At 44.8% G+C, this 19,148-nt stretch overlaps 1 protein-coding gene across 1 annotated transcript in view; it reads left to right on the forward strand.

Annotated features, from left to right (window-relative positions):
- The window catches only part of LOC134341089 (histone-lysine N-methyltransferase 2A-like), a 272,129-nt gene that overhangs the window by 37,029 nt on the left and 215,952 nt on the right, over nt 1-19,148 (forward strand). The window lies entirely within an intron of this gene.

Below are 19,148 nucleotides of genomic sequence, written 5' to 3' on the forward strand. Positions count from 1 at the left end.
TAACAGCTTACACACTAAACTTAAACGTGTAGTCATTCCGTAGGAACTAGAGAGTTCTATATTTGCATCAAAGCTGAAACCTCATTTGCTATCTGCTTTCTAGAAAATATAATTTTTTTCCTTTTTCTACCCTACTGGCTTACGTGGTTTGATGATGTTTCAAAGAGGATAATGTAGCTAAAGTGATCAATTTCTTTTAAGAGTTTAAGCTAAGTGGCATGGCAGAAAGGAATGATCTTCAGCTTTGTAATAGAATGGTAATCTATAACAATCTATCTGAATCATATTTTTGATCATATGGGAACCCAAGCATGGGAGGATGAACCCTGGGCGCCCTCCCAGGACTAAGGTCAACATGCTCCTAGAAGACAGTGGCGTGGCTAATGTACATGAACTGTACACACTGACGAGGGAGAGGGAGAAGTGGAGAGTCCGTTATCGTGTGCAACATTGGCCCCCCCCCAGACCTGAGTCGACGTAGTAGTAGTAGTAGTAGTAGTAGTAGTAGTAGCATATTTCTGAAGGGAGGTACCAGGTACTATTTCTTCAGGAATGCCAAAGTTAGTAAAACCTGTAAAGTTTTTGCATAAATAACTTGTCCTTTACTGGGTCTAAATAGTTTTGTCTACTTATGGTCATTTACTCTGTAGAAAAGGCATGTTGATTTGGTATAAAATTTAAGTGGTATCTCCAAGAAGCCAGTAATCCTCCTGGAAGAGGAATGTTGATGATAGTTGAGGCAATATACAGGCTTGAAGCCAGCAGAATTTGCTACTGCTTATGATACAATGCTCCGACTATTGATTCTAAGATTAAAACATGAATTGTGTGCCATACTACATCTGTTTAATAGTCTTTATTCATGTTGGACATAGTTGTACACATGAGAACCTACTTTTTCAATGGACTTTTTAATTTTGCTTGAAATGGTAGTCAAAATGCAAGCTGTTAAATGTTTAAAGTATAAGAAATTAAGTTATGCTGATATGTTAGATGAAAATTAAAGGTTAAATGGTGAGTATATGGGAAAAAGGTTAATATTTCTGGTTTTTACCTGGAGACTGTCTAATAAGATTAAAATTCACAGTAAATTTATTATCAAAGTATATTTATGTCACCATATACAACCCTGAAATTCATTTTTGTTTTCTGTGCATATTCACAGCAAGTCCATGATAGAAAAATAACCATAATAGAATCAATGAAGGATCAAACTAACATGAACTTTCAACCATTGTGAAAAATACAATAAGAAATTAATAATAATAATAATAATAATAATAGAAAATTAATAAGAAATAAAATATTGAGATGAAGATTCCTTGAAAGTGAGTCTGTAGGATATGGGAATATTTCAGAAATGGGCAAGTGTAAGCAAACAACAGGAATTCTGCAGATGCTGGAAATTCAAGCAACACACATCAGGCCAAGCAGCATCTGTAGGAAGAGGTGCAGTCGACGTTTCAGGCTGAGACCCTTCGTCAGGACTCAAATGTAAGCAGATGTTTTTGTGAGTAATAAGGGGGAAAAGTAAGCAGTTGTTTTTCTGCGTATTAAGGGAGAAGAAGGTAAGCAGTTGTTTTTGTGACTATTAAAGGTGAATAAGGTAAACAGTTTTTGTGAGTATTAAAGGAAATAGGCAAGCAGCTGTTTTTGTGACTATTAAATGAGAATAAGGTAAGCAGTTGTGTTTGTGAGTCTAAAAGGATAATTAGGTAACCAGTTGTTTTTATGAGTATTAAAGGAGAATAAGGAAAGCAGTTGTTTTTGTTAGTATTAAAGGAAATAGGTAAACAGCTGTTTTTGTGACTATTAGAGGAGAATAAGGCTAGAAGTTGTTTGGTGAGTATTAAAGTAGACTAAGGTAAGCAGTTCTTTTTGTGAGTATTAAAGTAGAATGGAGTAAGCAGTTGTTTTTGTGGAAATTAATGGAGGATAAGTTAAGCAGTTGTTTTTGTGAGTATTAAAGGAGAATAATGTAAGCATTGGTTTTTATGAATACTATAGGAGAATAACGTAAGCAGCAGATGTGGCGGAGACGGAGGAATTGCGAGAAGGGGATGGCATTTTTGCAAGAGACAGGGTGAGAAAAGGAATAGTCCAGATAGCTGTGAGAGTCAGTAGGCTTATAGTAGATATCAGTAGATAAGCTGTCTCCAGAGGTAAAGAGGGAGGGAGGTGTCGGAAATGGATCAGGGAAACTTGATGGCATGGACATTGACTTCTCTAACTTCCGCTAATGCCCCACCTCCCCCCCGTACCCCATCTGTTATTTATTTATTTATATGCACACATTCTTTTTCTCTCTCTCCTTTTTCTCCCTCTGTCCCTCTCACTATACCCCTTGCCCATCCTCTGGGTTCCCCCCCTCCCCCTTTTCCTTCTCCCTGGGCCTCCTGTCCCATGATCCTCTCATATCCCTTTTCCCAACCACCTGTCCAGGTCTTGGCTCCATCCCTCCCCCTCCTGTCTTCTCCTATTATTTTGGATCTCCCTCTCCCCCTCCCACTTTCAAATCTCTTACTAGCTCTTCCTTCAGTTAGTCCTGACGAAGGGTCTTGGCCTGAAACGTCGACTGTACCTCTTCCTAAAGATGCTGCCTGACCTGCTGTGTTCATCAGCAACTTTTATGTGTGTTGCTTGAAATTTCAGCATCTGCAGATTTCCTGGTGTTTACTAGGATGTTGCAGGGTCTTCAGGAGTTGGGTTACAGGGAAAGATTGAACAGGTGAAGAGTTCATTCCTTGGAGCGTAGAAGAATGTGGGGAGATTTGATAGAGGTTTACAAAATTATGAGGGGTATAGACAGAGTAAATGTGAATAGGCTCTTTCCACGTAGATTAGGAGAAATAAATATGAGAGGAACACACATAAAAGTTGCTGGTGAACGCAGCAGGCCAGGCAGCATCTCTAGGAAGAGGTACAGTCTACGTTTCAGGCCGAGACCTTTCGTCTGGACTAACTGAAGGAAGAGTGAGTAAGGGATTTGAAAGTTGGAGGCAGAGGGGGAGATCCAAAATGATAGGAGAAGACAGGAGGGGGAAGGATGGAGCCAAGAGCTGGACGGGTGATAGGCAAAAGGGATACGAGAGGATCATGGGACAGGAGGTCCGGGAAGAAAGACAAGCGGGGGGGGGGACCCAGAGGATGGGCAAGGGGTATATTCAGAGGGACAGAGGGAGGAAAAGGAGAGTGAGAGAAAGAATGTGTGTATAAAAATAAGTAACAGATGGGGCACGAGGGGGAGGTGGGGCATTAGCGGAAGTTAGAGAAGTTGATGTTCATGCCATCAGGTTGGAGGCTACCCAGACGGAATATAAGGTGTTAGACCATAAGACCATAAGGCAAAGGAGCAGAAGTAGGCCATTCGGCCCATCGAGTCTGCTCCGCCATTTTATCATGAGCTGATCCATTTTATCCTATTTAGTCCCACTGCCCCGCCTTCTCACCATAACCTTTGATGCCCTGGCTACTCAGATACCTATCAATCTCTGCCTTAAATACACCCAATGACTTGGCCTCCACTGCTGCCCGTGGCAACAAATTCCATAGATTCACCACCCTCTGACTAAAAAAATTTTCTCGCATTTTTGTTCTGAAAGGGCGCCACATCCACTCTGTCCATGCCTTTTAACATTCGAAATGTTTCTATGAGGTCTCCCCTCATTCTTCTAAACCCCAAGGAATACAGTCCAAGAGCGGACAAACGTTCCTCATATGTTAACCCTCTCATTCCCGGAATCATTCTAGTGAATCTTCTCTGTGCCCTCTCCAACGTCAGCACATCCTTTCTTAAATAAGGAGACCAAAACTGCCCACAGTACTCCGAGTGAGGTCTCACCAGCACCTTATAGAGCCTCAACATCACATCCCTGCTCCTAAACTCTATTCCTCTAGAAATGAATGCCAACATTGCATTCGCCTTCTTCACTACCGACTCAACCTGGAGGTTAACTTTGAGGGAATCCTGTACGAGGACTCCCAAGTCCCGTTGCGTCTCAGAACTTTGAATTCTTTCCCCATTTAAATAATAGTCTGCCGTTTATTTTTTCTGCCAAAGTGCATAACCATACACTTTCCAACATTGTACTTCATTTGCCACTTCTCTGCCCATTCTTCCAATCTATCCAAGTCTCTCTGCAGACTCTCCGTTTCCTCAGCACTACCAGCCCCTCCACCTTTCTTAGTATCGTCAGCAAACTTAGCCACAAAGCAATCTATTCCATAATCCAAATCGTTGATGTGCAATGTAAAAAGAAGCGGCCCCAACACTGACCCCTGTGGATAACCACTGGTAACCAGCAGCCAACCAGAATAGGATCCCTTTATTCCCACTCTCTGTTTCCTGCCAATCAGCCAACGCTCTATCCACGTATGTAACTTTCCTGTAATTCCGTGGGCTTGTAAAGCAGCCTCATGTGTGGCACCTGGTCAAAGGCCTTCTGAAAATCCAAATAGACAACATCCACTGCATCTCCCTTGTCTAACCTACTGGTAATTTCCTCAAAAAATTGTAATAGGTTTGTCAGGCAGGATTTTCCTTTAAGGAATCCATGCTGAGTTCTGCCTATCTCGTCATATGCCTCCAGGTACTCTGTAACCTCATCCTTGACAATTGACTCCAACAACTTCCCAACCACCGATGTCAAGCTAACAGGTCTATAATTTCCTTTTTGCTTCCTTGCCCCCTTCTTAAATAGCGGAGTGACATTTGTAATCTTCCAGTCTTCCGGAACCATGCCAGAATCTATCGACTTTTGAAAGATTATCGCTAATGCCTCCGCAATCTCCATAGCTACTTCCTTCAGATCACGAGGGTGCATTCCATCTGGTCCAGGAGATTTATCGATCTTTAGCCTATTCAGCTTCCTGAGTACCTTCTCTGTCATAATTGTGACTGCGCACACTTTTCTTCCCTGCCACCCTTGAGTGTCCGGTATCCTGCTGTCTTCCTCAGTGAAGACTGATGCAAAATACTTGTTCAGTTCCTCTGCCATCTCCTCATCTCCCATTACAATTTCTCCGGTATCATTTTCTATCAGTCCTATATCTACTCTCACCTGTCTTTTACTCTTTATATACTTGAAAAAGCTTTTAGTATCCTCTTTGATATTATTTGCTAGTTTCCTTTCATAGTTAATCTTTTCTCTCTTAATGACCTTCTTGGTTTCCTTTTGTAAGGTTTTAAAGACTTCCCAATCCTCTGTCTTCCCACTAATTTTTGCTTCCTTGTATGCCCTCTCCTTAGCTTTAACTTTGGCTTTGACTTCTCCTGTCAACCACGGTTGCATCCTCTTGCCACTCGAAAATTTCTTCTTTTTTGGAATATACCTGTCTTGCACATTCCTCATTTCTCGCATAAACTCCAGCCACTGCTGCTCTGCCATCTTTCCCGCCAGTGTCTCTTTCCAGTCAACTTTGGCCAGTTCCTCTCTCATGCCACTGTAGTTTCCTTTACTCCACTGAAATACCGACACATCAGATTTCGGCTTCTCTTTTTCTAATTTCACAGTGAACTCAATCATGTTATGATCACTGTCTCCTAAGGGTTCCTTCACCTCAATCTCTCCAATCACCTCCGGTTCATTACACAATACCCAATCCAGTATAGCTGATCCCCTAGTGGGCTCAACAACAAGCTGTTCTAAAAAGCCATCTCGCAGACATTCTACAAATTCTCTCTCTTGAGATCCAGTGCCAACCGGATTTTTCCAATCTACTCGCATGTTAAAATCCCCCACAATTATCATAACACTGCCCTTCTGACAAGCCTTTTCTATTTCCAGTTGTAATTTGTAGTCCACATCCCTGCAGCTGTTTGGAGGCCTATAAATAACTGCCATCAGGGTTCTTTTACCCCTGCTATTCCTTAGCTCAACCCATAAAGATTCTGCACCTTCCGATCCTATATCACCTCTTTCTAATGATTTAATATAATTTCTTACCAATAAAGCCACGCCTCCCCCTCTGCCTACCTTCCTATCCTTCCGCTACACCGTGTATCCTTGGACGTTCAGCTCCCAGAGACATGCATCCTTTAGCCAGGTCTCAGTGATGGCCACAATATCATACCTGCCAATCTGTAGCTGTACAACAAGAACATCCACCTTATTTCTTATGCTGCATGCATTTAAGTACAACACCTTAAGACCAGTATTTGATACTTTTTGCTTTGATTTCACTGCAACTTTATTGCACTGCAAATCATTCCAATGGCTACACCTTTGCCCCATCACCTGCCTGTCTTTCCTGACAACTTTACTGCTCACTATCTTAGATTTATTTCTGTTTTCCCCTTCCTCCGCTCTATCATTCCGGTTCACATCCCCCTGCCAAATTAGTTTAAACCCTCCCTAACAGCTGTCTTAAACCTTCCCGCCAGGATATTGGTCCCCTTCGGGTTCAGGTGTAACCTGTCCTTTTTGAACAGGTTGTTCCTCCAACCTGAGTGTGGCTTCATCTTTACAGTAGAGGAGGCCGTGGATAGACATGTCAGAACGGGAATGGGATGTGGAATTAAAACGTGTGGCCACTGGGAGATCCTGCTTTCTCTGGCGGACAGAGCATAGGTGTTCAGCAAAGCGGTCTCCCCGTCTGCGTCGGGTCTCGCCAATATATAAAAGGCCACATCAGGAGCACCGGATGCAGTATATCACCCCAGCCGACTCACAGGTGAAGTGTTGCCTCACCTGGAAGGACTGTTTGGGGCCCTGAATGGTGGTAAGGGAGGAAGTGTAAGGGCATGTGTAGCACTTGTTCCGCTTACACGGATAAGTGCCAGGAGGGAGATCAATGGGGAGGGATGGGGGGGACGAATGGACAAGGGAGTTGCATAGGGAGCGATCCCTGCGGAATGCAGAGAGAGGCGGGGAGAGAAAGATGTGCTTAGTCGTGGGATCCCGTTGGAGGTGGCGGAAATTACGGAGAATAATATGTTGGACCCGGAGGCTGGTGGGGTGGTAGGTGAGGACCAGGGGAACCCTATTCCTAGTGGGGTGGCAGGAGGATGGAGTGAGAGCAGATGTGTGAGAAATGGGGGAGATGCGTTTGAGAGCAGAGTTGATGGTGGAGGAAGGGAAGCCCTTTTCTTTAAAAAAGGAAGACATCTCCCTCGTCCTAGAATGAAAAGCTTCATCCTGAGAGCAGATGCGGTGGAGACGGAGGAATTGCGAGAAGGGGATGGCGTTTTTGCAAGAGACAGGGTGAGAAGAGGAATAGTCCAGATAGCTGTGAGAGTCAGTAGGCTTATAGTAGACATCAGTGGATCAGCTGTCTCCAGAGACAGAGACAGAAAGATCTAGAAAGGGGAGGGAGGTGTCGGAAATGGACTAGGTAAACTTGAGGGCAGGGTGAAAGTTGGAGGCAAAGTTAGTAAAGTCAACGAGCTCTGCATGCGTGCAGGAAGCAGCGCCAATGCAGTCGTCGATGTAGCGAAGGAAAAGTGGGAGACAGATAGCAGAATAGGCACGGAACATAGATTGTTCCACAAAGCCAACAAAAAGCCAGGCATAGCTAGGACCCATACGGGTGCCCATAGCTACACCTTTAGTTTGGAGGAAGTGGGAGGAGCCAAAGGAGAAATTATTAAGAGTAAGGACTAATTCCGCTAGATGGAGCAGAGTAGTGGTAGAGGGGAACTGATTAGGTCTGGAATCCAAAAAGAAGCGTAGAGCTTTGAGACCTTCCTGATGGTGTTGGAAGTATATAGGGACTGGACATCCATGGTGAAAATAAAGCGGTGGGGGCCAGGGAACTTAAAATCATCGAAAAGTTTAAGAGTGTGAGAAGTGTCACGAACATAGGTCGGAAGGGATTGAACAAGGGGGGATAAAACTGTGTCGAGGTATGCAGAAACGAGTTTGGTGGGGCAGGAGCAAGCTGAGACAATAGGTCGGCCAGGACAGGCAGGTTTGTGGATCCTGGTTAGGAAGTAGAAATGGAAAGTGCGAGGTGTGGGAACTATAAGGTTGGTAGCAGTGGATGGGAGATCCCTTGAGCGGATAAAGTCGGTGATGGTGTGGGAGACAATGGCCTGGTGCTCCTTAGTGGGGTCACGATCGAGGGATAAATAAAAGGAGGTATCCGTGAGTTGTCGCTGTGCCTCAGCAAGGTAGAGGTCAGTACGCCAGACTACAACAGCACCCCCCTTATCGGCGGGTTTAATAAATATGAGAAGACATGGCTTTATGGTGAAATGGGTAAGATTTAGAGGGAACATTAGGGGAACTGATTGGTGAGTGTGGAACGAGCTGCCATCTGACGTGATAAATGTGGGGTCAAAACTCGTAAGTTTTAAGAATAAATTGGATAGGTACATGGATGGGAGAGGTCTGGAGGGTTATAGACTGGGTGGAGGTCAATGGGACTAGTGGAATAATATTTTGGCATAGACTAGAAGGGCGGAATGGCTCTTTATCTGTGCTGTAGTATTCTGTGGTTCTATTCGGAGATGTTCTTCTGCACACCACAGTGGTAACGCATGGTTATTTAAGTCACTGTCATCTTCCTGTCAGTTCGGACTAGTCTGGCCATTCTCCTCTGAGCTCTCTCATTAAAAAAGCATTTTTGCCCACAGAACTGCTGCTCACTGGATTTCTTTTTGTTTTTTTTTGCACCAACCTCTGTAGACAGTTAATATGCATGAAAACCTAGAGATTAGCAGATTCTGAACTACTCGGAGCGCTCTATCTGGCACCAACAATTTTTCCACAATCACTTAGATCACCTTTCTTCCCCATTCTAATGATTGTCTGAACAAATAAACCTCTTGACCATGTCCGTATGGTTTTTATGCATTAAGTTGCTGCACATGATTGGTTGATTAGATTCTTGCATTAATGAGCAGACGTACAAATAAATTTAATGAAGTGACAGCTGGGTAAATATTTATTTATATAAACTATATATGAGGATATGAAAAACATGTTAAAGGTGGGCACAACATGTAAGAACATTTCAGAATGATATTAAAACAAACATACTTAACTATAGATTAGGCTATAGATGGATGAGACAGGCAAATGGTAATGTTACACTATACAGCTACAAGATATGAAAGATTTCTATCACAGGAGGAATGCAACTACTGTGAAATGTCATATTAGCAGCCATATTAACTTAATCTTTGTTTGCTTATGATGAAGTTTTAAGGGAATTGGGGGACATAAGAAATGATCCTTGGACTCTTGTAAATAACGGGTTAAAATTTGAGTACCAACTTATGTGTGTTAGTGAACGCATTCTGTTGTCCTTCACTGAGGAACGTGCTTGTAGCTCTTGTTTAAGATTAACGACCCACAACTGTCCCTTGAAGGTGATAAGAGGGCTGGATTCACACAAAAAGAACACACATCATGCCTTATGTTTCTCATCACTGACTCAGGTTCGCACTCTGCTTAGCTAAAACTTACAGATAAGGACATCTGCCTATAATTAAGTCAGAGGCCTAGCAAAAAGGAATAACTAATAAGAAGTGGACATCATACCCACCTGTAGTCAAAACCATGATTTAGTAGACTCTCTTATTTAATTAAGTTTTTCTCTAACTGACTGGGTGGGAAATCCATGGTAACTGAGTGTTCTTTGTGAGTTCTATATTTTGTATCGTTTCAGAATGTCAGAAGCTTGTTTGAGCTGCCAGAGAGAGAGAGAAAGCCAGAGATGTTTGGCTTCGAGTTTCTCCCTGGCTGAGCTTAAAGAAATAAACTGGTGAAAAGGACAAAGTAGAGAACTGTGTGGTGTGGTTACTAGTCCGGCAAATTTAAGTATACATTTGGTGCCGTGACTTGGATCCCAACATAGGGAACATATCCCTGGGCTGAGTAAGCGACCGAGGGTTTGAATCGGACACAACTCAGTGGTAGGGTGCCCCGAGGTGTTTAATCTCTGGCCACTCCTTGTGTCCGGTCAGGTGTCCTGCCCCTCGCCCATCGAAACCTGTACCTTGACGGGATCCAGTGAACCACCTGGACCAGGAGAATAAGGTAAGCAGTTGTCTCTGTGAGTATTAAAGTCTGTGGGTGCTGAAGAATTGGGCAACGGATCATTGATAGTGACCTATTAAATTTTTCTTTTGGGTTGGGTCGCAGCGATTGGGCAATGAGTTAGTGGCAGCAACCTATTATATTTTGGGGCTGGTGGCAGCAACCCGGTGACTAGTGTCATGTGTGACGCCAAGCAGAGCTACCAGATGGATGATGCTAATGAGAGAGATAAGAAAGACAATGGAGAAACATTCAAAATGCTAATAAGAGAGAAGAGAGGGACTAACGGGAAAGAAACACAATTCAGATATTGACAGACCAGTTGCTTTGAACCTGAACTGTTTGAAGTTTGATGGACAGGTGATACCCCAGCAGGGGGATAAAAGGAGCAGGTTTGCTAAGGCACGAGACACGCCACAAGACCCTGGAAAGAGCAGTGTGCCCCCACAAGTGGTGGGAGTTTGGAGGTCCGGTTCGCGGGAACCGATCAGAGGCTCACAGGGTGTAAAGGTACAATCGGTGGGAACCTGGGGTGTGTGTGCACCCTTGCCTGGGTGCCGGGTTCACCACAGAAGAACGATCGTATCCGGAACGGAGGGGTCACAGTCGGTGACCACAGCGGGATTAGAATACATCAAAAGGTCTGCCCGAAACCAACTCCGAAGACATCAAGAGGTCTGCCTGAAACCAACTGCATCTCTCTCTCCCCCTCTCTCTCTCTCTCTCTCTCTCTGTCTCCAATGGTACAACAACAGCGATTACTTTGAACTGCACTAAACTGAACTGAACTCTGCTTCACTTAAGACTGATCATTTTACCCCTCGACTGCGATAGAGCTCGGTTGATTCCTACTACCCTAGTTCTGTGTATATGTGTGTATTATCATTGCTAACCTGTTACATTTATATCCTTGCAATTAGTGTATTGTATTACTTATTTCTTTAATAAAACTTTATTAGTTCCTAGTAATCACAGACTCCAACCAGCTTTCCATTTCTACTGGTTTGGCAACCCAGTTACGGGGTACATAACACTAGATAAGGGGGTCACCGATCTGGTCTATTCTAATTGATCTGACGGGCCAGTGGCAGTGGCCTGGTAAATTGAAGTAACTAATTGGGTGTCAGGCAGTTGACCCGGTAAATTGACCAGCACAGGACAGGATAGGACAGATGTTTGGCCAAACAAAGGGGAAAGGGACTCGCCTGCAGTCTATCCGGATGTTAAGTGCAGCGCTAACTCAGAAACTGAAAAACGGTGTATGGCCGCTAGGACTTGGGGTATAACCTCTTGTGAACAAGCAGTAAATTTAATTTGGAAAAAGAACTGAGGTAAAAAAGTGGAAATTATTGATTAAAGAATAGAAAGGTAAAGCTGATACCAAATGGAGTAGTACTATACTGACCAGCTGGAGAAGAATGCTTATGATAAAGGGGTAGAGGTATGTACCTCAGAATGTAATCCCAAGACTTGGGAGACATTAAAGGCGGAGTGCGAATGGGTAGATGGGGGAAGGAAAAAGAGAACGAGAGAAGCAAAGGACACAGACAAAAGCAGAGATGGACAGTCAGGAAGGTCAAATTCAGCAGTGTGATCTAGGGCCAGTACAGGATCCCGAACCCATGTCTGGCATACCGACCCTATTTGAGGACAGTGACCGCGATGAGGATTGGGCACCCATGGTTACCCCCCCCACCTTACCAGGGGCCAAGTGCACCCAGTGCTCCCGAACCCCAATCCTCCCAGTATTCAGATACGGTGGCCGCTTGGGTAAAACAGCGGTGGCAGGGAAGGGGAGGCCTCTATAACCTGAGATCCATAAAGGGAATACCAGGGATTATTCTGAGACGGGGAGGGAAGAACTGAATAAAACCCCAGAATTAACGGCTCTGCCAAGAATTGCCCACCAGAATGCTGCCCAGTCCACGAGCAGCTGAGGAGGGACAGCTCTCAGTAACTCTTGTATGTACACTGGAAGCCTCAAGAAATGATAATGATCATGAATCAGGCCCCCGATAGAAAGGAAAAACCAGTACAGTTTGCTCAATTATGTCTGCAGTGCTATACAGGTATATACTGCGACCCCACAAGATTTATTTTGTCTTTGCTGCATGATCCTCTCGGCTGATGAGGGGCGGGAATGGAAGGCAGAATTAAGTTACCAAACCTATCAGGAGTTACCGGCGGGAATCCATAATGAGAACGAACAGACAGACAAGATTATTCAAGCCTTGGAGAGGGCTCTATAGCAACCAGTAAATATCACTAAACTACTTGAATGCAAGTCTAAGCCTGGGAAATCGGGACCAGACTATCGGGAGCGATTTGTGGCCTGCTACGGAACTTTCACAGGAGACCAAGTCTTTAATAATGGGAATCTGTCCCCCCAGTTTAATGTTTTACTGCTCCAATTAAGTTAGCCAACATGACTAAAACAAACAATATGGATTGGCCTGACAATGATCAAAATCGAATGCGCCGAGCTTTGACATATTATTGAGACCTGGTGTGAGGTTTCATTTACAGCCACCACCAGTCTGGGGTGTAATCTAACAGGGAGAGACTTGCTCTGTCCGTTGGAGGTCGAGATTCTATACACAGACAAGGGTATCACCCGGAACTAGTGAACAACCGACAGCTTCCCCAGTTTCTGAGCCCCCCCCCCCCCCGTGGTGGGCATTTAATCTGGACTCCATTTCGTTTGAACCCCCCTGCCAGCGGTCGACCCCCATGTGATTTTGTGCTATGACCCTACAGGGTGAGCCACTGAGGAAAGCCAATATTATGCACCCCTCGAGGGACAGAAGTTCCCAGTCGCGGTGTTTGGAGAGGTTAAAGGAAAATAGGACAGTGTATTACTGGCTGAAGTTCCGGATTCCCTTTGGCGATAGACAGGACTGGTGGTTCCCCATACCAGCATTAGAGTTTGCCCTGGGTTCAAGCCAAAGAACCTAGGGTTCCTTGCCTTCACCCTGACGAAATAAGCCTCCAGCACCGAGAGAGACCCACGGGCCAACTCCGATACTGCAAGGAGTCGGAGGTGAAGGACGGGATATCTGGTAAGACACTGTTAATATTGACCGAACCCAAGACATTGAACCCCATCTCTGGGCGATTTCAGGCCATGAGGGGGCACCAACTACCCCCTGTCCAGATCACTGTGAAAGAAGGACAGACTCTCATGACCTTTCCACTATATCCCCTTAAGCCCGAGGCAGCGTTTTATGAAGATGGAAGCTCTTTTATGGATCCAACAGGGAAACCATGTTCTGGCTATGCGATAATGACAGACAGCGAAATAATTGAGCAGGCTCTTTTTGACACAGCTGTCTCTGCCCAGAAAGCTGAGCTGTTTGCTCTGACTCATGCCTGTATCCTAGCAACGGAATGAAGTGCAAACCTTTACGCTTTTCCCGTTAGGCACTGACTACAGAAGTTTGGGAATTCCTGACTTCCTTTGGCCTTCCCATTAGTGATGCTACCTTTGTAAACAACTTACTCACCGCTCTACAGCTACCTCGAGTTTTGGCTATTATTAGATGTGCAGCCCATACTGGGGAATCTGATGAGATATTTAAGGGTAATGCTCGGCTGGTGCAGCAGCAAAACGGACAGCCTTGGACCCCACACTTTTAGTCCCCTCGGGAACCTAGTAAGCTGCTATTACACAAAATCTAAGGACGGGTATGCCAGATATGGGGGAAATACCTACGTTCAAAGGGGGACGCCCCTGAAGGAGAGCGCAGACTATGGTCCCAAATGGGTTGCCACCTTGAACCTCAGACCAATTTATGGGTGACCCCTGCGGGACAGGTCTGTGTTCCCTCTGTGTTTTTACTTATTTTTATAGATTATGTAAATAATTGTACACTCTTGGGCAAGGAGGGAATAGTTAACACTTTATTACAAACTTGGTCGCTTCCTGATTTCCAGAAAGCAGCTGTAAAGTGAGTTAAAGCATGCTTAATTTGTAAAAAGACAAATGCTGGAAAAGGGTTCCTGTGGTTCTGGAACCACACCCTTGCCCAATGGGCCTTTTGCTTGTCTGCAACTTGATTTTATAGAATTACCTAGAGTACATTGTGATAAGCATTAGTACATGGATTGAAGCTATCCCCACGACTGACAATACTGCTAAGACGGTGGTAAAAATGTTGCTAAAAGAAATAATTCCTCACTATGGACGTCCAGAAATGCTAAGCTCAGACAATGGGCCACATTTTGTAGCCAAAATAAATGAGGAAGTCTGTAAAGGACTTGCTATAAAACAACAGTTCCACTGCACCCATCATCTGAAAACAGCCAGCATAGTGGAACGAGCCAGTGGTACTTTGAAAGATTTTGGCCAAACATACACAAGAAACTGGATTGACCTGGTTGAAGGTTTTAACCTTAGCCCTATTCCATATGGGAATCACGCCATCAAGTAAGAAATTATGTACGGGAAGCCTTTGAGAGCACCATGGGATCCCGATCTTGTTTACCGCTCTCCCTGAGAGCTTACCTGCAAAATTAGATACACCCTATCCTCATTATATGCAGGGGATATGTTCCCTGCAGTTGACGCATAATGTGAAATCGCATAATGTGAGTAATTTTTAAATGGAGAAAATAGGGATGTGTTCCAGAGGGCTTCCTAAATATGTTTTATCTGTGATTTATTCACATTTTCATACCAATACGACACTAAGGCAGTACTAGAAGGCAACATTTGTATTGTATTTCATCAATTTAAAGTAATATTCAATCTAGTAAATTATAGAAAGTTAACATCCTGGGGTGTACAGTACTCACCAACAGTGGTAGGTGTGTTCGCTCCGGGAGATGAGTGGTTGTTGTTGTATCGGTCAGCTTTATATGATAAGGTGGATGGTTGTGGTCGTCAGGATCATATCAAGCACAGCAAGGGGTGAAGGAAGGCTCACAGAACTCTTAGAACTGCCGGCAGCTGAACATAACGCAGATTTGCATAAAGTGGTGAGGGTTGTTTGCTTGGGAGCATTTTGTTTTTCAGCATAAATTTGCTTGTAGGGAAGAAGGGTTGACGGCAGGGAACCACTGAAATGCTGACTCCATTCTAAACTTGGGTCCATGTCCATCACCATTTGTTCCAACTTCCACCATTCCCTCACCATTGGTAAACTCCCAGGATTTTCAAAATCATCTGTTGCTTGCAGCATCTGAGAGATAGTTTGCCTTTAAAAAAAAAGTATTCCTTGAATGTGGATCACACCTTGGTTGAGTGGTTGAATCAGCGATGTTGTGTTAGGTGGCAGGAAACGCACTGTTATGTTAGGATGAATGCTGTCCAAATGTTTAGGATGGGCTGGCGCATTGTCAAGCAACAAACGAACTTTAAAGGCAAGATTCTGTTCCCAGCAGTAGCGTCCCAGAGCTGTGTTACCTTCAGCTGATGCCGCACTGTTTATAATTTCCAACTTTTTCTCATGTGTTAAAGCAGTTCTCTGCCACTCGGCTGATGGCCCACGACATGACATCGGATGCTTAGGAGGCATAGTTAAATATTTCACTGCACCGTAGGTAAAACCAGTAAAATTTTAAGAGTGCAAGATCGCGCATTCAAACCTTGCCAAAACCAATGCGAGACTGACGGGAGTGAGATTGTGAGGCACGCGCACCTGACTTGTATTGACGGGAAAGCAGTGCTTCTCATCCCACAGTGAGGCTGTGAGGCGTGCGCACGTGACTTGTATTGGTGGGAAAACAGTGCTCCTTGCATAACTCTGAGTTTTGGACGCATATAAGGAGATGTTGGTAGAAATAGGTTCCTCGCATAACTGGGAATCGGCATTGCCTGAAGACACATATAACGAGGATGGGGTGTATGCATACCTTGGGGGACGAGATGGGAAAATACTTACGCAAATTAACCAAAACCCTCCAAAGCTTGCATTCACAGGTTGAACAGGCCTATCAAGAGGACGAAACCCAGCCTAAAGGTGAGCCTGGAGATTTCGTCTTGATCAAGAACTGAGATCGAGGGAAACTCGGTGGAGAGGACCACACTCACCATGGCTGATTCTAAATATTTCACAACAACCAGGAAAGGAGAAACCTTTGAACTCAAAGCAGAACACAGCTGTGACAAGAAGGAGAAAAAGAAGGAAGCAGTGAAGAAAGGGATTACGTCAATGATCATTGACAAAGATGACAGTGCCCTCTTTCCCGATGTCATAATCTGTATGCAGACAAACAATTTGGAGTTGAAGAAGCTGGTGTAACTCTATCTGATGACCTATGCCAACCAGATATGGGCAATTATGGCTGTCAACACTTTTGTTAAGGACCTGTGAAGATCCTAACCCACTTATCAGAGTGCTGGCCATGAGAACGATAGGCTGTATCCGTGTGGATAAAATTGCTGAGTATTTGTGTGAGCCCCTGCGAAAATGTCTAAAGGATGAAGACCGTTATGTATGAAAAACTGCTGCTGTCTGTGTAGTCAAGCTACATGACATCAATGCACAGCTGGTAGAAGACCAGGGATTTTTGGACACTCTAAAGGATCTGATATCTGACTCTAATCCAGTGGTTGTTGCAAATGCTGTGGTTGCTCTCTCGTAGATTGCAGAATCACATCCAAACACCAATTTTCAGACAATCAACAAGCTTTTAACAGCCTAAAATGAATGTACTAAATAGGGCCAGATATTTATCCTTGTTTGGCCAATTATAGCCCACAGGATGACTGAGAAGCTCAAGGCATCTGTGAGCTTCTGACACCACGTTTATCTCACGCCAACTCAGCTGTTGTCCTGTCGGCTGTAAAGGTTCTGATGAAATTCACGGAAGTATTTTCAAAGGACAAAATAATCTGCAGATGCTGGGGTCTGAGCAACACTCACAACACGCTGGAGGAACTCAGCAGGTCGGGCAGCATCCGTGGAAACGATCAGTCAACGTTTTTGGCCGGAACCCTTTGTCAGGACTGTAGAGGGAAGGGGCAGAGGCCCTATAAAGAAGGTGGGGGAGGGTGGGAAGGAGAAGGCTGGTAGGTTCCAGGTGAAAAACCAGTAAGGGAAAAGATAAAGGGTTGGGGAGGGGAAGCAGGGAGGTGATAGGCAGGAAAGGTGAAGAAGGAATAGGGGAAAACACAATGGGTAGTAGAAGGAGGCAGAACCATGAGGGAGGTGATAGGCAGCTGGGGGAGGGGGCAGTGACGTAGGGATAGAGGAAGGGAGGGGGAGGGAATTACCAGAAGCTGGAGAATTCTATGTTCATACCAAGGGGCTGGAGACTACCTAGACGGTATATGAGGTGTTGCTCCTCCAATCTGAGTTTAGCCTCATCATGGCAGTACAGGAGGCCATGTATAGAGATCCTGTCTGTTTTGGCGGACGGAGTGGAGGTACTGGAAACAGACAGGATCTCCCAGTAGCCACCCACTTCAACTCTGCTTCCCATTCCCATTCAGATATGTCCATACATGGCCTTCTCTAATGCCATGATGAGGCTAAACTCAGGTTGGAGGACCAACACCTCATATACTGTCTAGATAGTCTCCAGCCCCTTGGTATGAACATCGAATTCTCCAACTTCCGGTAATGCCCTCCCCCTCCCTTCCTCTATCCCTATGTCAGTCTGCGCCCTCACCCAACTGCCTATCACCCCTCATGGTTCTTCCTCCTTCTACTACCCATTGTGTTTTCTTCTATTTCTTCTTCACCTTTCCTGCTTATCCCCTCCCTGCTTCCCCTTCCTCACCTCTTTATCTTTCCCCTTACTGGTTTTTCACCTGGAACCTACCAGCCTTCTCCTTCCCACCCTCCCCCCACCTTCTTTATAGGGCCTCTGCCCCTTCCCTCTACAGTCCTGATGAAGGGTTCCGGCCCGAAACGTTGACCGATCTTTTCCACAGATGCTGCCCGACCTGCTGAGTTCCTCCAGTGTGTTGTGAATGTTTTCAAAGGACTTGGCACTTTGTTGAAGAAACAGCCACGGGCAACGCTGTTGTCTGCAGAACCAGAACTCGAATATGTTGCCGTCTGGAATATCAACCAATATATAGAAAAGGTCTGAGATTCTTAAGCATGAAACAAAGGTTTTCTTTGTAAAATGCAATGATCCAATATAAGTGAAACTGTAAAAACTGTATATTACGATTTGCAAACAGGAGGAAATCTGCAGATGCTGGAATTTCAAGCAATTCACATAAATATTGTTGGTGAACGCAGCAGGCCAGGCAGCATCTATAGGAAGAGGTATAGCCGATGTTTGGGGCCAAGACCCTTCGTCAGGACTAACTGAAAGAAGAGATAGTAAGATATTTGAAAGTGGGAGGGGGAGGGGGATATCCAAAATGATAGGAGAAGACAGGAGGGGGAGGGATGGAGCCAAGAGCTGGAAAGTTGATTGGCAAAAGGGATGTGAGAGGATCATGGGATGGGAGGCCTAGCGAGAGAGGGGGAGGGGGGGAACCCAGAGGATGGGCAAGGAGTTATAGTGAGAGGGGCGGAGGGAGAAAAAGGAGAGAGAAAAAAATTAATAATAATAGTAACTAAATAAATAACAGATGGGGTATGAAGGGGAGGTGGGGCATTAACGGAAGTTAGAGAAGTCGATGTTCATGCCATCAGGTTGGATGCTAAGCAGACAGAATATAAGGTAAACACAAAGTAATCCGCAGATGCTGGGATCAAAGCAACACTTACAACACGCTGGAGGAACTCATCAGGTCAGGCAGCATCCGTGGAAAAGACGATGAGTTGATGTTTCGGGCTGGAAACCTTCGTCAGGACTGAAGAATAAAGGAGGGGGAAGGATATGAAGAATATAAGGTGTTGTTCCTCCAATCTGAGTGTGGCTTCATCTTTACAGTAGAGGCCGTGGACAGACATGTCAGAATGGGAATGGGATGTGGAATTAAAATGTGTGGCCACTGGGAGATCCTGCTTTCTCTGGCGGACAGAGTGTAGGTGTTCAGCAAAGCGGTCTCCCAGTCTGCATCGTGTCTCACCGTTATGATTCGATTGGCTTCTCAAGCCAACATTGCACAGGTTTTGGCAGAATTGAAGGAGTATGTCACTGAAGTAGATGTTGACTTTGTATGAAAAGCTGTGCGTGCAATTGGATGATGTGCAATCAAAGTTGAGCAATCAGCAGAACGCTGCGTGAGTACGCTACTTGACCTCATTCAGACAAAAG

This window comes from Mobula hypostoma, chromosome Y, assembly GCF_963921235.1.
Source record: "Mobula hypostoma chromosome Y, sMobHyp1.1, whole genome shotgun sequence".
NCBI lineage: Eukaryota > Metazoa > Chordata > Chondrichthyes > Myliobatiformes > Myliobatidae > Mobula > Mobula hypostoma.